Here is a 26,056-nt window from a genome sequence, read left to right as displayed (position 1 = left end):
TCTAGTTGGCTCGTGGCTAGGTAGGTATCCCATAGTGCACCAGTACAATCCCCAGATCTTCTTTGCTGCTAATGTATAGAAAGACAGAACTAAGGCTATTCAGAAAGAACAATGATAATGAAAGGTCTCCACCTTATTATGGAAAAATGATCCTGTCTCCAGATCCTTCCAGGACGGGGGTAGGTGGGTGGGTTCATAAGAATGAAGGGTGAGATGGACTACAAACATGGAACGTTATGGTGAGTACATAACTTCTTTATGTTCTGTAGTCCTATCTCGCCTTCATTCTTACATATGGGACAGCGTCCCTAGCACCTTATTCTTGGGTGGCTCACGGAAAAATACTCCTGAGTACCATGGCACCAAAGGAGGCTCTACCCCTAGAGGTCAGGTCCAATTTGTAATGAGTAATAAAGGTATGAGGGGTATTCCAGGTTGCTGCTGCACAAATATTGTCAATTGGAACACTAACTTGGAAGGCAGCAGACAGACTGGGATCGTGTAGAATGAGCCTTAATCCTGAACGGTAAAGTCTTTCCATGGGAAGAATAAATGAATGAAATACAGCTCGAAATCCTATTTGAAAGGGTCACTTTGGAGACTGGGAGACCTAATCTGACATTGGAGAATAATACAAACAATTGGTCTGATTTTCTAAGTTCCTTAGTCCTGTGAAGATAGAACCATAACTGTCTGTGAACATCCAGCTGATGAAATGGGTCTACATTAGTTCATCGACAGCTTAGGTTGCCGAATCTGTAATGATCGACACCTAGGTGTCGAACTTGCAAAATCACGAATGATCATTTAAGCGAATTCTTTCCCTGGGAAAGAAGTCGCTTGGCCGTTATTGGAGATTTGCCCTTTTGGCAATACTGAGTGATCTTGGAGTTGGTATATTTAGTCAGGGGGGTGTGTGGGGGCACAGCCTCCCATGTCGGGGGGTGTGAGGGGCAAAGCCCCCCACTTTATTTAGGTTTAAAAGTTAATTTTTGTTCACGGATGGCCTACTGAATTCTTTCCCGAGGAAAGAATTCACTTAAATGGCCATTCGCAATTTTGCAAGTTCGACTCTTAGGTGTCGATCATTACAGATTCGACAACCTAAGCTGTCAATTAACTAATATAGAATAAATTAAATTTGTATTCTGCTGCTTTGGAATGATTAGGAAAAAACACCGGCAGCTCTATAGATTGGTTCAAGTTATTATGAGAGCAAACTTTAGGGATAAAAGATGGATTTGTGCAGAGGTAAACTCTTGTCTTTGTGGAAAATCAAATAAGGGGGCTTGATAGACAGTGCTTGTAACTCTGATACTCGTCTAGCTGAAGTGATGGCTACTAGAAACAAAGTCTTCCAAGACAGAAACTTCAGTGGACACGAATGAGCAGGTTCAAAGGGCGGAGAAGATATTTTAGACAGGACGAAGTTTAGATCCCAAGAAGCTACCGGTTCCTGAAAGGCGGGTCTCAGCAAAGTAGCACCTTTAAGGAAGGTTTTACACAATCTGTGTGACATCAGGTTAGACTCATGTTGACCCAAATGAAAATTAGATATCACTGCCAACTGATTCCTAATTGTGGCAGCAGCAGATCCCTGATGGAAAAGTTCAGACATAAATTCTAAATGTGATAGGGAGGCAAACACTGGGATGGATGCGGTGTAAGGGTCAACATTCCTTTCTTCAGCCCAGATGGAAAACCTTCTCCATTTGCTAGTGTATAACTTTCTAGTGGAAGATGTGAGAATATGGGTCACAGCAGGTGAAAAATCATAAAGCCTCACTAGGGATGGAATTGGAGCAGCCACGCTGTCAAGTTGAGAGTGTGGAGACTGGGGTGAAGAGAGCCTGACATGTGTGTCAAGAGGTCTGGCACTGGGTGCAGAGTCCATGGATCATCTAGTAGATGAGGTCCGGGGAAAGGGAACCAAATCTGACAAGGCCGGTAAGGAGTGATAAGAATCAATTTGCTTCCCAACAGCTTCGCTTTCTGAATCACCTTGGATATGAGAGGAAAGGGAGGGAAAGCATACAGGAAACCCAGAGGCCAATCGTGAACAAGTGCGTCTCTCAGTGACTCCCCCGGAGGGGGGATAAGGGAAAAGTAGCTGCTGCATTTGAAGTTGATCGGACTGGTGAAAAGATAGCAGCAAGACCCTCCCCATTTGTGGAAAATCTGTTCCGCTATCTCCTGCTTCAGAGACCACTCGTGAGGCATCAAGATTGCCCAGCTGAGTTTGTCGGCTATCACGTTTGTTGTCCCTGGGATGTGTGTTGCCAGTAGAAAGCGCTGGGAAGATATCACCCACTTCCAAACAGGAATCACCTCCCAACAAAGGGGGTTAGATCTGGTTCCACCTTACTTGTTGAGATACCATACAACAGACATGTTGTCTGAATGGATTGCTATCGTCCTAAGAGGAAGAAGGTTGTGAAGTTCTTGCAACACTAGCAGCACCACCCTCATCTCTAGGACATTGATATGCAGGTGAGCCTCGTGATCTTGCCATGTGCCTTGGACAGTCCTGCCTAGATAATGCCTCCTCCACCCAATCTGTGAGGCATCCGGGATTGGCGAGGAAAGAATGGAGAGCCTGTCGTTAGTTGATCTGGTTGGATCCACCAACAGAGGTCCTTTTTGCAAGACTCTGTTAAAAGGATGTGCTGAGAAAGAGGCAGTTGTTGAAAAGACCACTGGAATGATAGAAGTGATTGAAGTATTTGCATATGTAGTCTGGCAAGAAGGACTAGCATTATGGTGGAGGCCATGGTCCCTAAGAGTTTCAGCACTGTCTTTGCCTTGACTTTTTGCAGAGGAAGTAGATGGAGAATTTGTTGTATGAGGTTCTGTGCTCATTCTGCAGAAAGATGAGCTAACATGGCGACTGTGTCTATTTCTGCGCCTATAAAAGTCACAAATTGAGAGGGCGATAATGCAGACTTTTCTCAATTTATAGTAATCCCCAGCTGGGCACAAAGTTGGATAGTGGAATCTCTGGTTTGAAGGAGTAGATGCCTGGTGGTGGTGGTCAGGAGCCAGTCATCCAGGTACGGAAACACTTGGAATTCTAGACGTCTCAGGTGAGCTGTCACTACTGCCATGCATTTGGTGAACACCCTGGGGGCTGTGGTGAGACCAAAGGGCAGAGCAAGAAACTGGTAGTGACTGGTTCCCAGCTGGAAGTGTAAGTGACTCCTCGATATTCTGTCCATTTTTATATGGTAGTATGCATCTTGGAGGTCTATTAAGCACATCCAAGTGTCTTTCCCTAACAGAGGGAGTATAGACTGCAGTGTCACCATCCGGAACTTGTCCTTCTTTACGGTTTCTTTTAACTTGCTGAGGTCCAAGATGGGCCTCCAGTCCCCTGTAAGTTTTGGCACTAAACAGAATCTGGAGTAAGTTCCGAATCCTACCTGGTCTGCGAGGATGGTTTGGATGACTCTGTTTGCGAGCAACTTTTCCACTTCTACAGTTGCTTGATCCCTGTGATTGGGTGGAACATCCGGGATCTTCTTGCGAATGTGAGGTGGAAGAGAAAAGAGTATGGAGTAACCTCTGGTGATAATTCTTTGTACCCATTTGTCTCAGGTGATGCTTAGCCAGGCTTCTGGATACAAAGAAATGCAACCCCCGACTGGCTCCAGAGAAGCACAGCTGGGCCCCACATCAGGAACGCTGATAGGGCCGGCCCCAAAACGAATCACGGCCTGCCTGGTTTTGCGGGCTGCCCCTGCCTCTAGGGCATCTACCATTTTCTCCTCCTCCTCTGCCACTGAAGGAGGAGTCACCCTGTGCATCTGTGAAAAATCTCTGGGACTTCTTGAACCACATCTTACCACCTCTCTGACCCTTGGGATATGGTCTAGAGGGGACGGTAAAACGTATTCCCATGGCAGACAGAGTTTTCCCTTCTTGCTCACACCTGGTGAGTGTGTCTTTTACCTTAGGTCCAAACAACGAAGAACCATCAAAGGGGGCATTGGTAAAGGTAGACTTGAATGGCTCTGCAAAATTACACAAGCACATCCAGGAGTGTCTCCTAAGGGAAACTCCTGAACCTGCTGCCCTGCTTGCTCCGTCGGCTGCATAAGAAATCAGCCTCATGGAGGAGTTCACAATGGAATTTAAGGTGGCCAACTGAGCAGTAACTATCTAAATTTCTAATTCTCTAATAATAAGAAACACTGCACACAATATATAGCAAAATAAGTGCAAACGCGCAAGTTAAATAGAAAAGGACTAGCACACAGGATACCAAACGAGAACAACAAGGGCCAACGGCCAGCCAGTTCTCAACAACTAAGTAATTTAAAGTCAAAAAACACTTCAACAAGTCTGAAAACTACTCTAAAACTACTAACTCTATCTGGAACCAGATAATTGCTAAAGTTAAACAGTAATATAGTAATAATAGAAAACAGTTTTAAACTTAGCCACAGCCAAGCAAGAAGCACATCTGAACTCGTAGACATGACAAATGAGATCTAGGGATTGTATTAATGCACTATGGGATACCTACCTAGCCACAAGCCAACTAGATGACTTTGAGCTTTGTAATAGGCCGAGTCGGAGGTTTCAGAATTATGGGCTTCAAGCATGTGGCCTACAAGACTGTGATAATAAACCTCTAATAATTATCCTTTTGCCATTTCCTTTTGTATTCCTGACTTTTGTTTGGATGAGATTTTTGTTTGTTCTGCCCCTTGAAAGAAGACACCCTGTATGGGGAGAACTTGTGTACATTAAACATCCTAGGTACTTCATCCATTATTTTGCCTCTATTATCCTACTGTTTGAGAATCTGTACAACAGAGAACCCAAACACCAATTTAGAACTTAAAGATGCTTTTAAAATGTTGGCTTTTAAATCATCAGACAAGTTCTGATTACATAACTAAGCATACCATCTTAATACGACAGAAGAAAAAAGAAGTTATGTCTTACCATAATGTTCCATCTGTGTTGTTCATCTTCTTTCATTCATCACTGATGGGTTCCCTATTACCAAGCTTGCGCCAGCCAAAAAAACTCTGGAGCTAAGTCTCTACCCAGAATGCACTTCTCAGATAGAGTTTGCTAGAGAGAAGAAAGTAAAGCAGAGGCCACTTCTGCGCAAATACCATAGGGGCACCACTTAGACCCAAAGCATCCCCCAGAAGCCTTTGGAGGAGGGAAGGAGGGTGGAAAGTGATGAATGAAAGAAGACGAACAACACAGATGGAACGTTATGGTAAGACATAACTTCTTCATCAGATGTTGTTAATCTTCTTTCCATTCATCACTTTTCCATTTATCCTGGTATAGTCTTCTGGTGGATGGTTTATGAGAGGCCAGAATGATGTCTTGAATAGGCGAGGAAAGATTAACTTGCCTGGCTACTAGCAGAAGTGGAGAAACCAAGCTGTCAGCTTGAGACTGGGCAGATTTGGGTGACTCAACCCTTGGGGGTGAGTAATCAGATCTGGTAGAGGGTCCAGAACCCACGGCGGGTATACTAGGTGAGGCCAAAGGAAGAGGAACCAAACTTGTCGAGGTCAGAATAGGGCTATGAGGATCACCTTGCATCTCAACCAAACAGCTTTCTTTAGAAATTGTTGGATCAGAGGGATGGGAGGATAAGCAAAAAGAAGTCCCGTGGGCCAATTGTGGATCACAGCATCACTCTGTGACTCCCCTTTTGGGGGAAGTAGGGTGAAATAGCTGCTGCACTCAGTGTTTGATGGGGAGGCGAAAAGATCGCAGCAGGGCTGGCCCCAGTGGCTGAAGATTGCTGACGCCACCTTGGGGTTGAGAGACCACTCGTGAGGCATGAGGATGCATCTGCTCAGCTTGTCCACAATCACGTTGCAGCTCCCCAGGATATGTGTTGCTATTAGAAAGCTGTTGGAAACTATCGGCCACTGCCAAATTCTCATAGCTTCTCGACATAGGGGATAGGACTTGGTTCCTCCTTGCTTGTTGATATACCAGACCACTGACATATTGTCTGATTGAATTGCAGTTGTCTCAGAAGGCAGAGCTGAATGGAATGCCTGCAATGCTAACAGCACAGCTCTCAGTTCCAGAACACTGATATGCAGGTGGGCCTCTGAGATGGACCATGTGCCTTGGACAGTCTTTCCCTGGAAATGGCCCCCCACTCGATCAGGGAAACATCCGTGGTCACAATGGCTGTGGGATGAGGGGACTGACATGGACGACTCCAAAGTTTTACATCTGGCCTCATCCACCAAAGCAGGTCCTGTTTGCATGAGTTGGTTATTCGAATATGGTAACTGAAGGGGTGATAGTCTGGGAACCACTGACACAGAAGGAGCCATTGCAGAATCCGCCTTTGCTAGAGGCACTATTGGGATTGACGCTGCCATAGAACCTAAGGCCTGAAGAACTTCCCTTGCAGAAACAAAAAGTTATGTACTCACTATAACGTTCGATGTATGTAGTCCATCTTGCCTCACATTCTTATCCGTGGGTTCGGAGCCGAATATCGTCTCCGACTCGGCCAAACTTTTCTAGCTCAAAGTCTTCTATTGGCTGGGCTAAGCAGGTATCCCATGCTGCACTGCTCCATATCCCCAGATCTAGTTTGCTACGAACAGTCATTCATACTCCATGCATACATAACATCCAGGTAAAAAGAATAAGCTAAAAGTGAAGGGAACTGTGTAAATAGAAAAAAAAACTAACCTCCATATCCTCCAGGAAGGGGGAAGGTGGGAGGGTAAGTAAGAATGTGAGGCGAGATGGACTACATACATCTAACGTTATGGTGAGTACATAACTTCTTGATGTTATGTAGTCCAATCTCACCTACATTCTTACCCGTGGGACAGCGTCCCTAGCACCTACATCCCGGGTGGCTCATAGGAAAATACTTCTGAGTACTATGGAACCAAAGCACCACCTGCCCCTAGATGCCACGTCCAATTTGTAATGAGTAACAAATGTGTGAGGAGAAGCCCAAGTAGCTGCAGCACATATATCATCCATCGACAATCTGGCTTGATAGGCTGTAGATGTAGAAACAGCCCGAGTAGAGTGAGCCTTGACCGGAAACAGTAGGTCTTTTCCTACTGCGGAGTAGGCGAAAGATATGCAATTGGATATCCATCTGGATATGGTGATTTTGGAGACAGGGGACCCAATTTTGTTTTCCGAAAAGGAGACAAATAGTTGATCATACTTTTGGATATCTTTTATTCGGTGCAGACAGAAACGTAACTGTGTACATCCAATTGATGAAATTTAAATTCTGCCTTGTTTGAAAAATGAGGAAAGAATACAGGCAACTCAATAGATTGATTAATGTTAGATACCGAAGCCACTTTAGGAAGAAAAGAAGGGTTTGGTCTAAGAGAAACCCTGTCCTTATGGAAGATCAAGTATGGAGGTTTGACAGAAAGGGCTTGAATTTCTGAAACTCGCCTGGCCGAAGTGATTGCTATTAAAAAGTCTGTTTTCCAGGTCAAAAATTTAAAATCACAGGTAGCTGCAGGCTCGAAAGGTGGTGAAGTAAGGGCTTGTAGAACAAAATTCAGATCCCAGGGCATGATAGGTTCGGAGACCGGAGGACGGAGTAATAGAGTACCCTTGAGGAAAGCCTTACAGAGTCTGTGAGCCATCAGACTAGGCTCATTAGCAACATGAAAATTAGAAATCGCTGCCAATTGAACTTTTATGGTAGCTGATGCGGAACCCTGATGGAAAAGCATAGACAAAATCTCCAAGACTGAAGCAGTCGGGGCTGTGTAAGGATCAATTCTTTGGGTATGCACCCAAACAGAAAACCTCTTCCATTTGCTAGAATAAATCTTCCTAGTAGAGGGCTTATGAGAGGAAGATAAAATGTGAACTACCTCCGGTGAAAAGTGATGAAGCCTAACTAACGAAGGGGAACCAGACTTGACGAGGTCAGTGTGGAGCAATCAGAATCATTCTGCTTCCCAAGGATTGCGCTTTCTGAATCACTTTTGATAGCAAGGGAAACGGGGAGAAAGCATAAAGTAGACCGGAGGGCCAATCGTGAACTAAAGCGTCCCTGGGTGACTCCCCCCGTGGGGGGATAAGCATGAAGTAGCTGCTGCATTTGGCATTGAGGGGGCTGGCGTAAAGGTCGCAGCAAGGCTGACCCCATCTGCGGAAGATTTGTTCTGCAACTAGACGATTCAGGGACCACTCGTAATACATCAGAATAGCTCTGCTTAGCCTGTCCGCTGTCACGTTGGACTTCCCCGGAATGTGCGTTGCCACCAGAAACCGTCGGGAAGATATTGCCCACTGCCACACTCGCATGGCCTCTCTGCACAGGGGGCAAGATCTGGTTCCCCCTTGCTTGTTCAGATACCACACTACTGACATATTGTCTGAGTGTATTGCAATCGTCCCTATAGGCAGAAAGCTCTGAAGTGCCTGCAACGCAAGTAGCACCACTCTCATCTCTAGGACGTTGATATGCAGATGTACCTCTTGATCTTGCCACGTGCCATGGACTGTCCTGCCAAAATAATTCCCCCCCACCCCATCTGGGAGGCGTCCGTGGTCACTGTAGCAACCGGGATGGGTGGAATGAAGGGTTTTCCCCTGTCCAGATTGTTGGTGCAAAGCCACCAACTGAGGTCCTGTTTGCATCTGTCCGTGAGCAAAATGGGGTGAGAAAGTGGAAGTTTTTGGAGAGACCATTGGACAAAGAGGAGCCATTGAAAATGTCTCATGTGCAATCTCGCTAGAGGGACCAACATAATTGTTGCTGCCATGGTCCCCAGGAGTTGAAGAACCCATCTTGCCTTTGCTTTCCTCAGGGGCATCAAGGCATGTAACTGTTGCTGTAAGACTCTGATCCTTTCCTGCAGTAAAAATGCTCGCATTCGAACGGTGTCTAATTCTGCGCCTATAAAGGTGACACTCTGTGAGGGCAACAAGGCAGATTTTTCCCAATTTAGTGTTATGCCCAACTGCTGACAGAGAGTGATGGTAATGTCCCTGGTTTGGATTAGCAGATGTCTGGTGGGGGCGGTAAGGAGCCAGTCATCCAGATACGGAAACACTTGGAATCCTTGACGTCTCAAGTGAGCAGACACCACCACCATACACTTGGTGAACAACCTGGGGGCTGTGGTGAGACAAAAGGGCAGGGCTCGAAACTGGAAATGACTGGCTCCCAGCCAGAAGCGTAGTTGACTCTTGGATGCCCTGTCCATTTTGACATGGTAGTAAGCATCCTTGAGGTCGATGGAGCACATCCATACCTCCTCTCCCAACAATGGGAGAATCGATTGTAGTGTGACCATACGGAACTTGGACTTCTGTACATAGTTGTTCAGTCGGCTGAGATCTAATATGGGTCTCAGGTCCTCTGTTCTTTTCAGCACCAAAAAGAATCTTGAGTAAGTCCCTAATCCAACTTGGTCTGAGGGGACACGCTGGATGGCTCCCTTTCCTAGCAGCTTTGAAACCTCTGAGGCTGCTTGATCCCTTTGACTGGGTGGAACGTCCGGGATTTTTCTGATTGAAGGGGGGGGGGGGGTCTCACGTAAATGGAATGGCATAACCTCTGGAAATTATTCGTAATACCCATCGGTCCTGAGTGATGCTTTTCCAGGCTTCCGGATATAATGATATTCGACCTCCGACTAGCTCCGGATAAGCACAGTCGGGCATTCCCTCAGGAACAAGAGTAGGGAGAGCCACAAAAGGAATCGCGGTCTCCCGAATTGTGGGGGCCCCCTCTGCCTCTAGGGTGGCATCTCCCTGAATAACCTCCCCCCCCCTCTGCCTCTGGAGGGGGACTCACCTTGAGCGGCAGGAAAAAACCTCTGTGATTTTTTGAACCACATCTTCCCACCCCACTGGGCCTTGGGGTAAGGTCTAGAGGGAAGGGAAAAACGGACCCCTACACAGGGTATTTCCCTCTTGTTCGCACCTGGTGAGGGTGTCTTTCACTTTGGTTCCGAACAAAGAAGAACCATCAAAGGGGGCGTCAGTGAAAGAAGACTTGAAGGCCTCCGCGAAATGACAAAGGCGCATCCAGGCTTGCCTTCTAAGGGAGACTCCTAAGCTTGCTGCCCTACTCGCTCCATCGGCTGCATAAGAAATGAGCCGCATGGAAGAGTTTACGATGGAGTTGAGGGTAAGATCTCTCTGGAGCCGAGTAAAATGAGACAGGTAGTTCAGCGACCGTAAGTTAAAGGTTGCTGACGAGAGTGTACGCTTCCCATACCGGTCCATGGTCCCAGACTCCTTGTTAGGAAGATGGATGGAGGAAAAATTCTCTGCTACTTCCTTCTGAGTGGCCGCCGCCACCACCATGGCATCCACAGGGACTCCTTTGGACAGAAACTCCTTACCCGGGGGGAGCAGAAAGAAACTTGTTGGGGTGCCTGGGTACAGGTTCCACAGAATCAGGGTTCTCCCACACCCTCCGAGAAATCAAATCTAGGAGCTCGTCGAAGGGTGGGGACACCCAGGAGGCGGAGGGCTGAGCACCAAAGACCTTAAGGAAGACCGACTCCTCCTCAGAGGGGGCTTTGGACGGCCAGTTACCTCTTTGTTTCAATATCTCCAGGATATCGGAGAAGGAAACATCATCAGAGGATGACTTGGGGGACCGCTCCGATTCCTCGAGGTCAGTATCAGAGGTGAGAGACTCATCCTGGGAGTCTATGTGCTTCCTCTTGCATGTTTTCTTTCTAGAGGGCTCCTCAGGCATGAACTCTGAAGGGCCCTCAGAAAGTTGGGGATCACTCGTTGGTGCTCCGCTGTCTATGGATAGGTGGTGATCAGAGGCTCTCACCAGAGTTGTGGGGGACAGAATGACCGACTCTCATGATGTAGCTGACGATCTGGCCAGCGCAGTCTGCATGGCCTCGAAGGCAGGCCCCCCCCCCCGAGTCTGTGGACCGGCCAGCCTCCGAGACCATGACAGGAGTCAGGGTTCCTCGAGCCGAGGCACCGAGCGGAACTCGGAACCGAAATATGTCCCAAGATGCCCCCCCCCGGTACGACTGATGAATCCCGAGTCCTGAACCCCGTGGATGGAGCCGACGGGGTTGGAGCCAATGTCGGTACCGAGAGGCCCGGAGGGACCATCGGAACCGACCTAGGAACATCACATGGCACAGAACACTCTGGCTCCAAAGACAGAGATGCACTCGTAGGAGGAATGATCGAAGAAGGGGTCGGGACAGGCTCCAGAGCTGACTGGGCTGGAGCCGAAAACAATTTTGCCAAAACCGGTGACTGGAGGAGCCTCTGCACCACCCTATCAACATCCACATCCGAAAGAGTCCTGGAGGATTTGGAGGACAGGGAGGGAGATCGAGATTTCCTCTCAGGTGAAACTGGTCTAAGACTGGGCGATCGGCTCCGAGGAGGTTCCAATATAATTGGAGCTGGCTCCGAGGAGGTTCCAATATAATTGGAGCCGACGCCGGTTCCATCAACACCAATGCTTCCTGCGGCCCCGAGGACAGTGGAGTCGAGGAGGTCGAAGCAAGTTTTGTGACTTTCTCCGGTGGCTCCGAGGAAACTGACAGAGCCGGAGATCTCTTTTTAGACTTAGAGGACTTAGATTTGGCACTGGGAGAAGAATCCATGGCCTCTTCGAAAGAGGGTTTTAAGAGTCCCTTTAAAATCAGCTTATTCTTTCTTTCTTGGAGCACTCTGGGACTGAAAGCATGGCAGAAGCTGCAGGACTCCTGCAGATGGATGGCTCCCAGGCAGTAAACACAAATTGAATGCCCATCGGTGATGGACATCTTGTAACCGCATTTAGAGCACTTTTTAAAACCCGAAGGTTTGTGCTCCTTGGAATCCTTGGACATTTCTGAAACAAACAATCAACAAGAACCAACACAACCCAAGTAACGGTCTGACCAGAACGACACAGACACGCAGCACCACAAAAACGTGGGAACCAGTTTTATAAACTGTAACAGCACACACACAAACCACTGAAGAAACGCGCACTGAGACAAAAAAGGTCAAAGACCTCTAACTAAAACGGTTTATGACCACTAATAGCAAGGGAAACTGACACTAAACCTCTAACTAAAACGGTTTAGCACAAACAACACAGGAAAAGAGGACTAGGTCCTCTAACTGAAACGGGCCTAGCCCGAGGGAACAGTTAGCGGGATACCACAATCACAAACACACTACTGAAACCAAATACAACACTAAATAGACAATAGCTATGAAAATAGCTTTTTATTTATAATAATTTTTCTCAATAACAAGAAAAATGAGTACTTAGCCACAGCCAAGAGCGAGACTACGTCCGAGCTACACGAGTGGCAAACGAGGTCTGAGGATATGGAGCAGTGCAGCATGGGATACCTGCTTAGCCCAGCCAATAGAAGACTTCAAGCTAGAAAAGTTTGGCCGAGTCGGAGCCAATATTCGGCTCCGAACCCACGGGTAAGAATGTAGGTGAGATTGGACTACATAACATCTGTTGTTTGTGAGAATATCACATGGAGTTGAAGCCTCACTTGATGGAGTCTGTGAATTGGGAGTGATACCAGACAGGACTGAGTACTGAACACTGCTCCAATGAACTCTATTTGTTGTGTAGGGACAAGTTTGATTTCTCCCAATGTATCGTTATTCTCAACAATTTTGCCAGAGAGAGAGTATAATCTGGTGTTGTTACCAGAAGATGCTCAGTGGGGGCGGTAAGGAGCCGGTCGTCCAGATATGGAAACACCCGGAATCCTTTTAGTCTCAAGTGAGCTGTTACCACTGCCATGCATTTCATGAACACTCTGGGGGCTGTAGAGAGACTGAATGGCAGGGCATGGAATTGATAATAACTGGCTCCTAGCCAGAAGTGAAGCAGACTCCTGGAGCATTTGTCCATCTTGATGTGGTAATATGCATCCTGGAGATCTATAGAGCACATCCAATCACCTTCTCTTAAAAAGGGGAGAATAGACTGAATCGTGACCATCTGGAATTTGGTTTGGGTAACAGACTTGTTTAAGCTGCTGAGATCCAAAATGGGTTTCCAGTTACCTGTCTTTTTTGGCACCAAAAAGAATCTCAAGTAAAATCTGGATCTGCGCTCGTCTGGTGGGGCTGGTTGGATGACTCTTTTTTTGAGACAGCTTTATAATCTCTGAAGCTGCTTCTTCCCTCTCACTGGGTGGAACGTCGGGACGTTTAGTTGGGAAATTTAGCTGATAAGAAAGGGGAATAGTGTAACCTCTGGTGATAATGCTCTGCACCCAACGATCGGTGGTGATGGATTGCCAGGCAGCTTGGTGCAGAGAGAAATGACCCCTGACTGCTTCCAGAGGTAAGCAGTCAGGCTGCTCCTCAGGAGTGCTGACAAGGCTGCCCAGAGAAGGAATCCCTGGAGCCCTGATTACAAGGACCCCCTCTGCCTCTATAGGGGCGTCTTTCAGAATTGTTACCCCCTCTGCCTCTGGGAGTATCATCACCACGTGCGGCATGGAAGGGACCCCGAGATTTCTTATGCCACATCTTTCCACTCCTCTGATTCTTGGAGAAGGTATGTTGAGGGTTGGAAAACCATAGGCCTATGGCAGACAGGGTCTTTCCATCTTGCTCGCACCTGGCTAGCATGCCCTTCACTTTGGACCCAAAAAGGGACGAATCTTCGATGGGAGTATTCAGAAAGGAAGACTTGAAGGGGTCCGCGAGGTCACGGATGAACATCCAGGCATGACGCCTCATAACAATGCCCGAACCCGCTGCTCTAACCGTCCCTTCGGTTGCATGTGACAGTAACCTCATGGACGAGTTGGATATTGAGTCCAGAGTTGCGAGCTGTGAGGCCACTTTGTCCCTGACCTCATCAGACAACTGTCCGGCTAGTGTCCCAGACAGTTCGGAGATCAAGTCCCTCTGGAGCCTCATAAAATGTGCCAAATAATTCAGGGACCATATGGCAAAGATCCCTGATGCAAAAACACACTTCCCAAGTCAGTCCACCACCAGGGACTCCCTATTGGGTGGGTGGACAGCGGGATTTTCCTCAGCCAAGTCCTTTTTCGTGGCAGCTACCACCACCATAGCATCAACTGATAACCCTTTGGATCAATGCAGGTTCTCCTTGGGAGGGTAAAGAATTTTGTTTGGTCTTCGAGGGATCGCCTGAATGGAATCAGGGTTCTTCCAAGCACACTGCATGACTAGCTGGATGAGCTCATTGGCAGGTGGGGTCTCCCAAGAGGTAGAAGGCTGGGTGTGAAAAGCCTGCAGGAACATGGACTCTTCAGATGAAGGGTTGGAGGGCTTCCAGTCACCTCTCTGCTTTAACATCTCCAGGATGTCTCCAAAGGAGACATCATCAGGATGTGACCATGGGGATCCTTCACCATCATCCTAATCCATGTCTTCTGTTAGGGACTCCTCAGGTGAGTCCACGTGTTTCCTCTTGCACATTTTCTTTTGAGGGGGCTCATCAGTGGGGGTCTCTGAGGAGGATTCGGAAGAGTGGGTACCCTGAACAGGGGTGTCCTGCGGCTTCTCTGCCCTGTGTCCCGGGGGGGGTGGTCTGTGACAGCTGCAGCTCAGGGGGTGAAAACTGGAGTTCCGACATCAAGGGAGTGCTGCCAGAAGCAAGACCCCTCTCCATTGCACGGAATGCAGGCCTTCCTGAAGAGGGACAGGAGCCCAGAACCAAGAAAGACAACCTCGGGACTGGGGTCACAACCCACTCCGACGAAACCACCACCACAGATGGAGCCTCGAGCAGGATCGGCGCAGACACAGCCATCGGTGCCAAGGATGGAACTGAGGAGAGAGGCGGCTCTGTACCCCGGGCCAGCTCACCTGTTCCCCCAATCCCCAGATTGAGGAAGGACCGGTTCAGTGGGAACTGAAGACCAAAGGGACAAACTCGGAGTCAGAGTGAGATGCACCATAGGCGCCGAGGTGATAGGTTCCAAGAATGATTTTGGAGCAGAAGGCTTCGGAATCGAGATGGTTAAAGGAGGAGTGTAAGATGGAGTCTGTGGATAAGGTAACCCAAGTCCTGCAGGTGAATGAGTCTTAAAGAATGAGGGAATCCACCTGGCTAACAACAGCTGGTCTACATGACGCACCACGCCGTGTTTCGAAAGGCTCTTGGTGGATCTAGTGGATACTCCAGATGGAGAGTCAGGACATTTGAGGAATGGGCTATATGCTTGGCCAAGAAAGAGATCCACGGAGGGGGAGTATTGGGTCTATGGTGCAAAGTCTGCTGGCACCGAAGTCTCTAGTTTCAAGACCGGAAGTAAAGGGGTCAAATCCAGTGAGGTCGGGACAATGCTCCATGCAGAAGTGGCACACATAGCCAAAACGGTTAGTTCCAAAATGGAAACTAATGGTGCAGTCAAAGGTGTGCCCTGAGCCAAAGTGGCTACAGGTACCAAAGTCAAAATAGGCATAGTAAGGTCTATGATCGGTGCCGGAGGCAGGGCCAGTGCCAAAACACGCGTCGGTATCAAAGATTTGGAGATGGTCGGAGCTGAAGAATATGGACCCGAAGAGAGAGATTTATGCTCTGATGATAACTTAGGGATCTCTGATTTCCCAGGCTTGCTCTGATCATCCGATGGTGAAGAAGGAACAGAGTGGGCTCTCTTTTTGTCCTTAGAGACAGGGGTTGAGACATCCATCGCAGAAATGGCCTCTGAGAAGGGAGACTTGAGTAACCCTTTCAGAATGAGTTTATTTTTGCGCTCATTAAGAGTGCGTTGGCTGAAACTCTGACAAATGTCACATGGAGGCTGCACCAAAAGGTGGACCACTCCCAAACAATATACACAATCTTCATGAGAATCACTGTTAGGTAACTTGCTGTTACAAGAAGTACAATGCTTAAAACCTGAAGTACCCTTCTTATCCGACATCTTGGTAGAAAAACACCACAGGTCAACTGTATAATCCAACTATAATGAAGTCAACTCCACTCAAAAAATCATAAATATAACAGTACACTGATATGTCGAGAAGAAAAGGGAAACACCTGAATAAAGTTTAAAGCTAACAGATTAAACCGGAGAAACAATACCAACTATGGTATTGAAGAAATACCACAAGGTAAGGGAAGAAAGGCCGTGCCAACAATGGTAATTGAGAGTTTACCAATGGTAACAACGGATAGAGGGGAAAGAATAACTTTAGACAGAAGAAAAGACACTAAAAATACTAATCACTTAATAAAATATGAAGATATCCAAACATTTTTACACAAATATCAAAAAGATTTCACTTAGCTGAGAGCTCAGCTGAAATGCGGTTTTACGGCTACGTGTCAAATGAAATCTGAGGTAACAGGGAGAAGGGCATTCTGGGTAGAGACTCAGCTCGAAAGTATTTTTGGCTGGCGTGAGCTTGGTAATAGGCTGACTCGGTTCCAAGGGCTTGGAACCGAACCCATCAGTGATGAATGGAAAGAAGATTAACAACATCAGATCAGCATTTCTCAAGACTGTATCTGCACATCCAAGCACACCTCTCAAATTATGTTTCGAGGTCTGAGTCAAATTAGAAAAAAATTTCATTTATATAAGACTTTTGCTTTGCAGATAAGGGTGCAGCAAAATCATCCAAACTGTATGCACACTATAAAATACATTTCTACATGTAGCCTTAATAATTTGACATTCTAAAGGCTAGATTACAAGAAAAAGACATTTTGTATGATGAAGCTTTTGTTTCTTTTTCTTGGGAACTTCACTAACAGATAAAATATCTAGAAAGAGTATTATATCTGGCATGGGGTTTCTTATTCAGACTACTCCTCCATCTAAAGGGTTTGGTTCTCCCATACCTGTGCCAGGTGCTGGAACAGCATCAAAGAATAAGTATAAATCAAATCCATAGTGGCCAGAAAAGCTATGCTACAGGAAGACTAGGCAAAAGGTAAGTGGTCTGTAGGCTGAGTAGTGGCTCTGACAGAATCACTAACCATAGGCTAAGGCATATTTTTATTTTGTTTGTTTTATCTATTTAGGTGCAACTGGATTTGATGAGGAGGTACCAGAGTTAGGTTCCATTACATCAGGGGAGAGAACACCACCTAGACTAATAAACTGATAGTACTGGATAATATAGCACAATAAGCACTTGAAATTTCTAGTAATAAGTATGTCCCTACAAAACTAAACTCTGTCAGATTGTGGCATCATCACAAAAATTGTTAGAAATGTGCTCAAAATTCTTTTACAATTGACAGAAGTTAAAGAATTCCCAGTACACAAAGTCCAAACATCAAAGCAACCAATATGCCAAACCAGTGTTAAAAGATAGCTCCAGACACTTTAATCATATTAAATTGCCATAACATAATGTTTAATAATGATTTAAACTATATTTCTTGTCAGGGAGAGTAAATTCGACATACTACATTCAAATAACTTCATTGCCGATAAAATTGCAATCTGATGTTAAAAACACAGAACAGAGTCACACACACGTATAATAAATAATGTATAAATTCTAAAACATCCAGGTTCTGCAATATTTTCCTGTCAAAAGATGAAAATAAAGCAGAGTAATAATAGTAAAGACAGGCAAGATTAATACACAATTTTGACTGCACAAGACAGTCCCTAGTGTCTAACATCACACATACACACTGCACTTTTGAGAGAAATACTTAGTTTCCTAAGAAACAGTAAAACCAAGTATTTGTCAAAGATAGAAGCCAAATAAACACTGCTACAACCAAAAATTCCCACAGGAATTACTGTAAACACTAACTAATAAAATATTGAAATAAATATACACATATATTTTAAATAAACATAAAAATGGGAGAGGAAGTGGCTCCTCAAATGGGCCTTATTCGAGCACTATGCCAGAGAAATCAGCACTGGATCCTGTGAAGAGACAGAGGACTTTATTCTTTGGGTGGCAGTAAAAGACAGAACACTCACTTCCTGTGACGGCTGAAGGATTCTCTCTCAGGATATGCTCAGCCAATCAGCTGTCACAGGAAGAGAGAGTATTTGACCTAATATGACCCAAATCACCACCGCTTGTTTAAATTCAACATCATGGCAGACCCGAGGAGAGGAGACAGTCTTCCACTAAAAAAATGTCTTCTAGAGCGAGAGAGAGATCAAGATTTTGCTATTGAGAAATAGTATTACAAGTTTTGCCACTGATATTTACCTTGGAAGGGTGAACAATGGCTGCCTTTGCCAACACAGAGCCATTTTTGCATTTGACTGCCATTCAAAAACCCAAGTGTTTGGTTTACTTCATTAGTTTAACAATCAGAATCTTGCTCTGTTTTGTGTCTTTCGGCTTTTCCTGGTTAGGGGCCGCCGCAGCAGAACTCCGGTCTGCTAATGATTGGTAGTTGATTTTTACGTGCCGAGTTACCAGCCCTGATGCACAACCTTCAATGAAGGTATGCCCATTCATGCATGTCTCCACACAGAAGATGCTCTAGCTGAGAATCGAACCGGACAGCGTCTTACTTTGAGGCGACAATGCTACCGCAGCACCACCACCGCGGGTATTTTATCTAAAAGTTTGTACAATCTTGGAGAAAGGGTATAATCTTTTTCCTTGAGGGTGTGTAATCTTAGTATATATAAGTGAGAGGAGCATGGGGGGAAAATCTCCACATGTAGCACGAAGTGGGGCTTGTCCTCTGCAGAAAATGCTTTTTTTTTTTTGCAGTTCTACAGATTTCAGATTTCCTGAATCAACTAAACTAACTTCTGAAGTCAGTACCTGCATACTCAACTTCATGGGCATCATAAATCTTTGCTTTTTCTCTTTTTCCCTTTAGAAGTACTTTTGTTATTAGAGATTTTGTGGGAAGTTATACACAGAAGTCACTGGTTCCAAGGAAATGAAAAGGCATTTGCTGTTTTTTACCAATCTGTTTGGTAGTTTGAACAGATCACAGATAGCTAGCTGTTCAGGCACAATGCAACTAGATCTATTTAAATGTTCCCCCAAGCCTGTATCATCTCCAAAAACATCTCCCTGTCCAAATTCCACTACTGATTTACATTTCTTTTTGATTAGACAGCTGGTACTATAGTGCTTTGCTAGCTTGGAATGTAAGTGAGATGAAAAATTAAGCAGTCTGCAAAGTTGACAGGAATACGTACCTCATTGTCTCTTTATGTATTTGATTACCGTGGTGCTGCCTGCAACCATCAGAAGAGTCCCAGGCTATAAAACTGGTAGAAAAACAGTTAGAGCTAGCTGAACTATCATTATCTCTAACATTTATGCACTTTCTTTTCTGGAAGGCAGACCAACACCCCTTGAACTTTCAGTGCATGAATATGGACAACTCAAAAATAGCATGAGGAACCTGTGACTCTAGATGCTGTATTATATGGCCTGTGATGCTGCATTTTGCCTAAAAGAATGAATACAGCATTCAACTGTACAAAGACTAATAACAAATGACAGTCAGAGTGGACTGTTTTTACATGCTTCAATGAAAAAATGATCAGAGGGAAGTAATATGCAATATACTGTTCTTTATAAAAAAATAAATTAAACTCCTTTCCCAAGTAAACATCTGTGTATGTTGGATGTTGCATGGCTGAATCAATGCACTTAGATGCACAATCAAAGAATAGCAACTTTGTTTTCTTTTCCTACTACAAGACATGCACCTAAAATGACAGTACAGTGACCATTTCAAAATGAAAAAAATAGCAGCTATAGTAAACAGTATACAGTGCTACTTATATTTCTTTTAATTTATTCATAAAGTTTAGAATTACTCTAATTCCCATATCCATGTCTTTATATTTTATACAGTACCTTATATAGTGTTTCTTGTCCGTTAATAAACTTTTTTCCGAAAAGTGAAACATAGTTTCTTTTTTCTCACTGTCAGACAACATAAACACAATTACAATTCTTTAACTGTATTAAACAAACAACTTTGAATTACTTATTAAAATAGTATACTAATGTACCTGTATGACTGGCAAGATACAACATCATTAACTGTGACCTGGTACTGAATTTTAACCTAGTAAGGAAACAAAAAAAAAAAAAAACATACTTTAAAAATGACATAATAATAACATATTGTCACTTACACATTCATTCATTCTCTGATAAACCATGTAGCCCAGTTCATACACATGAGGGCAGTAGGTGCCTATCCTAGCACTCAGTGGGTGCAAAGAAGTAAAACTAATCCAGAAAGGAGCAACAACCCAATGCAAAATGCACACACAACCCCCACACACACACACACACACGTGCTGCGCACACTCTCATTCATGCACACCTAGTGGCAGTTTAGAGGATTACCAATTCACCTATGACACGCCTTTGGAATATGGGATGAAACCCAGTACCCAGCAAAAAGACATGCAGACACAATGAGGATAAGCAGACTTCAAAGAAAGGACATCCCAGACAAGAAACAAGGTGGAGAGCAAAATGCTGTAATGCAGTAATGCTAATAGACAGTACACCCCCCAGCTCTTCTTACTTTTCTAGAAGTCAAAAGTAGTATTTGACCTAATATAACCCAAATCACCACCAAGTGTTTAAATTCAACATCATGGCAGCCCTGAGAAGGGGAGACAGTCCCCCCCCCTCAAAAAAAAAAAGAGAAGAAAATGTCTTCTAGAGGCAGAATCAAGGGTCTTTGGGGATTTATTTATATTATATTTAACTGGGCCAAATACAACTAGGCATTTGGACAGATATTGTTTGGTGACCTTGCATTGCCTACCTTTCACAAAATAGACAAAAAGCTGCTCTTTCACACAGATTTTTAGACCTGGATTTATAAAATACAAACTTCCGGTGAAAGTCCACCTTAGTTGCAGATACAATCGTGCTATAAGAACGTAAGGTCTTAATACTGCACCTTAAGGTGCTCTGATGCTCATATACAGTGTAAAGTATTTTACACTTTGAGAATAATATTGTGAAGTTTGATTATAAAATTAATATGATGCTCATATACAGTGTAAAGTATTCTACACTTTGAGAATAATATTGTGAAGTTTTATTATAAAATTAATACTCATAAGCTATGAATAAATACTATCACTTATGATCACAACCCTCATATGAGTGAACTAGCCAATTTGGTCTCATTAGGAAAGAGCTTGTCATGGAAGGCTGCCATCCTTTTAACCGTCAGGATATTTTTTCGCATAATGCTGTCCATAACTCTTACACAAGTCGTGTTTGACTTGTGTGCTTACATATACAAAAGTTTGCTATTACACCATTTTTGAGGATGTAAGCTTTCCTACACATGCCCCATGAAGATGAGGTTTGGCAGAGCAAGTGCACATCTCCAATCCATATGCTGTTTATTGTGCTCCTCTCTCTCCCTCCCCTTCCAAAAGGTGCTGGCACTGCAACAGACAAGATCAGCTCCTTTTCCCCCACAAAGAATGAGATGGAACTGGCTTCTCACTCACAACGTCCATCCCTCATTGGCTCCTTTAGTGCTCAGCTTGCTAGTTGATACTGGGTCATATGGGCCACAATCAGGGCTTTATCCCTCTGCTCCACAGAGACAGCTGATGACAATTTTAGGTTTGATCAAACTGTCTCCAAAGTGGTTAGGAAGGCATTTGCAATAGTTTATGTCACGTGTGCCACTGCCTGTACACAATGGCTAAGACAATTAAAGAGTATAGTGCAATGCAGCTTTTTGAACTTACCTAACAAAATATCCTGTATAACTAGAGAAATCTCAATGATTCTCTTAAATAAAATACATGTCATATGGTATATAATATATCCTCTGTAGACAGTTTAAGGGAGTTTCTGAGGATGATCTGCTGTCTGGTTTTCAAGGCATTGTCAGACCCAATTCTGGTTCTGAAACACTGTGTTTAACGCACACATCCCCTGAAGCTGAGTGACACAAAATCAAGCAACTTGCTACTAAAAACAAACATAAACAGATTTATCTAGATTAGGAAACAAGCAGCTACCCCTAGTTAAAAATGTGTACCTCGTTCTTTTGAAAAATCACCAGATGTTTTCATATGTGACAGGAAATACGAAATATGAGGATATATTAATCAAGTTTCTGGAAAATAACTAAATCACTGGCTTGGAATTGAAATCTATGAGCTTGTTCAAACAGAAAAGGTCTGAGAATATTGATTTCCACTCATCTTTTGTTTTGGTCAACAGAAAGAACCTCAAAGAGAACCAGTTCCCTAAAAAATGAAGCCCAACTTTCTTTTCAATTACTTCAACAGGAATATCACTCTGGCTGCCAGGACTCAAGATCCCTTTGGAATATGAATATAGTGTTACTCTGCAAGAAAATCTGTGCTGCAATACCAAAGGAAAACACGCTGAAGTCAGATGTATGGTGAAAGAGCATCCCATCTGCTTTAACAATTGGACATTCCATCTGTAAACATCAGTTCTTTTTTTGTTGCATGTAACTTTATTTAACACAGAGTGGTCAACTCTGGAGGTGACCAATAAAATCATAACTGGAACAAAGTGCATCCCCATACCATAAACAAAGGGTTACCCAATGAGTCACTTAATGGCTTTGTCCTTCTTAGCTAAGGAAAGAGTTTCTCTGACCTGACAAAAAAACACAGCCTAGTACTCCTTCCCTTGCCAGGTAAAAATTGATCCTTTGAAGAAAACTTACCATTGGTAAGCTGAACACAAAAGGAAGACCTTTGTCTCTAGTTACACCTTTTAATGAAAAGAAATCTTTTACTCCCTGAGCTGACAAACCTGAATGTGAAGGCTACATTCACATTACTTGATAAAAGCTCTCTCCTTCCTTTTTACTCATCTCAGTGACCACAGAGTTAGCTGCTTTTTCAATGTGTACACCAGCCTGGTTGTGAAGACTGTTGATTTTACAAATCCCCACCTCTGGATAAGGCTGTCTTTTGAGCAACTGAGTGATGAAAATGTCATGCAAAAGACATATGTGCCTTAGTAGAAACAGAAAAATATCATTAACCAGTCAGATGTATTTTGTTCTGTGCAGCAAAATATTTTTTTAGACAAATACAGCACATTTTGACAATATTCAAAAATACACACACACACACACACACACACACACACACACACACACACACACACACACACACACACACACACACACACACACACACATCTTCCTACTTAAGACACTGGTGAATAGCAATGCAGTATAAATGTCTGTTAAAATATCTCTGAAGTTGTTGTTGTTGTTGGGTCTTTTGGCTTTTCCCGGTTAGGTAAAAGCAAGAATGAGTGGTCAGTTAATATCTCCTGGATTACAATGATAGCTTTGACACTTCAGAATGAATGCAGGAGAGGATCTGTTAGCACTTGGGACTAAAAATTGGAAGCCTTAAAAAAAAAACAACTAATTTATTTTGTTAAGCATTTACACCTACTTTTGCTCTGAGGACAGAGACGAGTAATTCAAGCAAAAAAGTGAAAATGAAAATAGGTTCCAGAGGCTGTGCAAGTTGCCTGTAACTCACACTACTGACATTCTATTTACATTGAAATTAAAAATATATATTTCCTTATGTTGAACATGACTCGTATAAAGGGGGCTTGAAGAGGATTCTGGGGAAAAAGTATCCAAGACCACTTACAGCAGCAGGACCACTGAGATATAATACCCATGCCCACTTGATGATGTTGAAGAATTAAAATATTCAGAGTACAAAGATATAATAAAATAACCGAGATATAGTGGCAACCACAATTTATTTATTTATACTTTTTGTTGACCAGATTACTCCTATTGGGCCAATGGCATATTTTCAGGGAAACCAGAGGTTGTATTCATACTGACTAGGGGATATTTGGCCAGGACACCTGAGAACTTTCCCTACTTTTTTTGAGCAGGGGATGCTTTTCATTGTTTCACTTCCTGCTACCGTTCTGGGTGCCATGGCAGCTCGGAGAAGCAGGAAGAATCACGGTGGACATACGAGGAGGTTATGGCAACAAGGATGAGTTGTTGCTAGGGAAGAAACAAATTAGAGGTGATGAGACATCAGAGGAAAAGAGAGAGCAGGAATGTGTGGAGGTTTCATTGGGTACGAAGGCAGTCGAGCCTTTGCAAGTGGAAATATTAAGCAGCTTGTAGTTTATTAAGGCAAACAAGGCTTCAGTAAACACAATTTTGTGTAGCAAGAAGGGAGATAAGGTTGTTTGTGAAAGGGTGAAGGCAGCCAATCCTTCACAAGATTCTGAAATGATGCTCCAGCAGAGGTTATTCGAGGGTGAGAGTGAGAGCCACAATGTATATATTATTGCACCCCTCCAGTTGGGATGCTTGCAGGATGTTTTATTACAGGACTTAGCATTACAGAGTGAACCAGAAAGCGAGAAAGCTGTTTTGTGGGCAGATATAATGGGCAGACTACTGGAAGAAGAAGCAATGAAGGAAAAAAAGAAGTCATATGAAGACAAGGTAAAGGAGGGAGAAAGGAGAGAAGAGAAGAGAAGAGAAGAGAAGAGAAGGAGCCAAGAAAGAAGAAGTATCTAGTAAGAATTAGTGGCAAAGAATTAAAAGGACTAGACAGGTATGATATGTAAGACAACATAATAACACATCTGAAGTAGTTAACGTCATTTTATCTGCAACCTGTGGGTATTCAGATCCATATCGGATCCGAGCCGGCAACTTTACAAGCATCTGCTCCGAGCTCCAAGCTCTTCCCCCTTAATCATAACACACCATCATCTCCTCTCTTCCCTAAGATCTTGTTTGACGTTTCATGCATCAGCATCATGATCTCCATAGCTCTGAGCTGTAGGGTTTATTGTAAGTGCTTTTTGGGATTTTTCTTGTGTTGAGAGAGTTTCTCTGTTAGTTCCCTTTTCCTCCCCCTAATGCTTGTTCGTCAGTTGTTGCAAAAAAAAAAAAAAAAAAAGTTTATAGTTTTTGTGGGGTAGTTTTTGTGTAGGTCCTTCCCTTCCCTTAGTGTGTGTGTGTGGTCAGGTAGTGTGTTGCGTTTTTTTAGGTGTGGCTGCTATTGTTTGTGAAATGTCTGATCAGCCAAAACCTAGCTTTACAAAATGCACAGAGTGTGGCCATAAGCTTTTACCAGCAGATGGTCACACTCTGTGTTGTTTGCCTGGGCATAGCTCATTTGTCCACTCAATGCAGTGTTTGTGCAGGATTTAATCCTAGGGCCCTGAAAGACAAAGGCCAAACTGGTGGCAAAAGGCCTGCTTCCAGCTTCTACTTTGGATAATTCAGCCTCCACCTCGGGTTCTACAACTCCTGCCCAACAACCCCCCTAAGCTGGGACTCACCCTCCCACTAGACCTGCTGAAGGGGATGTGAAAGGGAGAGACAAAAAACATAAGGATGCAGAGAGAGGGAGCAACAGATAGAAGAAAGGGGATAGGCCCCATAAACGGTCTCCAGATCGGGAGTCCTTCCCCAGCCCGCCTTCCAACGTCTCGAGACCTGTGTCTCCTTGGCTTCACTCTCCCAGATTTTCCCCAGAGCCGACGGAGCCTATGGAGGTGAGGCCTTCCTCCAGATCCTCCCAGTGATCAGCCAGAGCCGAGTCAGTCACTTCCTCGCGCTTGACTCAGAGTCTTTCTGTAATGGATATGGACAGGATGATGAGGAGATTCATTTGGACCCAAATCCAGATGGGAGTTTTGCCAGGCCCATCTCCCTCTGGAGGGGGGACCTCCATGCCATTCTTTCATTTGATTTCTCCTTCCCCGATCCGGCCTGCGGTTTCGGGGTTTATGGATCCGAGGATCTTCAGAGCTGGGGATTCGGCGCCGATGGTTCCTCCATTTTCGACTCCGGCATTTACCTTGAGTTCCTCAGATCTGACCAGTTCGGATCCGAGCAGCTCTCAGGGCTGAGGACGGAGAGTCGGACCTGAGGGGATGGATGTGTCTTCAGCTCCGACCTTATCGGATCCGAGCCATTCCTTCGGAGCTCCAGCTACCCTAGCCTCGGCCCTGATCCTCTCGGCAGACCCGGGGAGATCTTCCTCCTTGTTTGGTTCTAAGGAGGTGTGCTCTTCATCGGCGTTTGACATGGTGGAGAGGGTTCTCTCCCAAGGATCGAGACCCCAGCCTATTTCCTTGGATTCCACCCAGACTCCCTCGGATT

General features: G+C 44.6%; 1 long non-coding RNA gene across 1 annotated transcript in view; it reads right to left on the bottom strand.

The window, feature by feature from the left end:
* The window catches only part of LOC122805343, a 198,603-nt gene extending 178,626 nt beyond the window's left edge, over window positions 1-19,977 (bottom strand). The window contains exons 1-2 of the long non-coding RNA XR_006365357.1: window positions 19,920-19,977; window positions 19,762-19,830 (exon numbers count right to left, since the gene is read on the bottom strand). This is a non-coding gene — a long non-coding RNA (uncharacterized LOC122805343). The remainder of the gene's footprint in view (window positions 1-19,761; window positions 19,831-19,919) is intronic.
* Window positions 19,978-26,056: the final 6,079 nt, after the last annotated feature.

Source organism: Protopterus annectens, chromosome 6.part1 (assembly GCF_019279795.1).
Source record: "Protopterus annectens isolate FY-2018-M chromosome 6.part1, PAN1.0, whole genome shotgun sequence".
In the NCBI taxonomy this organism is placed as follows: domain Eukaryota; kingdom Metazoa; phylum Chordata; order Ceratodontiformes; family Protopteridae; genus Protopterus; species Protopterus annectens.
Note: the sequence above shows the minus strand (reverse complement) of the source record. Positions and strands in the feature narration are given on the sequence as shown.